Source organism: Sinocyclocheilus grahami, unplaced genomic scaffold, assembly GCF_001515645.1.
Source record: "Sinocyclocheilus grahami isolate Dianchi unplaced genomic scaffold, SAMN03320097.WGS_v1.1 scaffold690.1, whole genome shotgun sequence".
In the NCBI taxonomy this organism is placed as follows: domain Eukaryota; kingdom Metazoa; phylum Chordata; class Actinopteri; order Cypriniformes; family Cyprinidae; genus Sinocyclocheilus; species Sinocyclocheilus grahami.
Genome location: NW_015505869.1, coordinates 645,191 through 646,112, shown reverse-complemented (window position 1 = coordinate 646,112; position 922 = coordinate 645,191). Strand labels below are relative to the sequence as shown.

General features: G+C 39.0%; 1 protein-coding gene across 3 annotated transcripts in view; it reads right to left on the bottom strand.

The window, feature by feature from the left end:
• LOC107559538 (kalirin-like) overlaps positions 1-922 on the bottom strand; it is a 153,734-nt gene that overhangs the window by 16,047 nt on the left and 136,765 nt on the right. The gene's annotated exons all lie outside the window — the stretch shown is intronic.

The window sequence follows — 922 nt, the reverse complement described above, 5'->3', positions numbered from 1 at the left end:
ACACACACACACACACACACACACACACACACACACACACAGACACACACACCCACCCACCCACACCAACACACACACACACACACACAAATAAAACACTTAATATGCCAACCAAACCTTAAACTTCAGTAGTCAAGAACAGATTAGCACCTTTTCAAAGGATATGTTAATATGTCAGTTGCACTTTATTTTACAGAATGTGCACTTACAGTGCATTGCACTTAGCTAAGAAAGGTTAACCCCTACATGGGTTAAGCTTAGGTGTAGGAGTAGGTTCAGGGTTAGTACCTAGTTATTACCAAGTTATTGTAATTACTCTAATAAGTAGGCTACATGCTATGTACTTGTGGAACAGGACTGTAAAATTAAGGGTATAGCGCTTTATTTTACAGTCCTGTTCCTCATGTACATACTATGTACTACTTATAGTAATTACAATAACTAGGTAATAACTAGGTACTAACCCTGAACCTACTCCTAAACCTAACCCTACCCCATGTAGTTACCAAGTATTACCAGAACTTTCTTAGGTAGGTACACTGTAAGTGCATGTAAGTACATGTACTGTAAAATAGTGCAACTAAATTCTCTGTGGGGTGTTTTTCAAGTGTCCAACTCCCTGCTGAGGGGCATAAAATCAAGGATAGAAAAAAGCTGTTAATTTCTAAACAGCGAAGAACAGTGTGCCAGTAATACTGATCGGTTAACTGTCGGGAGTAAACTCAACTTTCAACTTAATATCTCTGTATTGCAAGTCATTTTCACAACATCATTTCATGATTTTAACATTTTCAAGTCTATTTTGGAGTTGTAGGGACATTGGCGAATTCACTATTAAAAGTGTGGTCACATTTACCACTGCTCTGCAAAATTACATGCAAGGGAATTTGGGGGGGGGGGGGGGGGTTACACCCGCAACAAA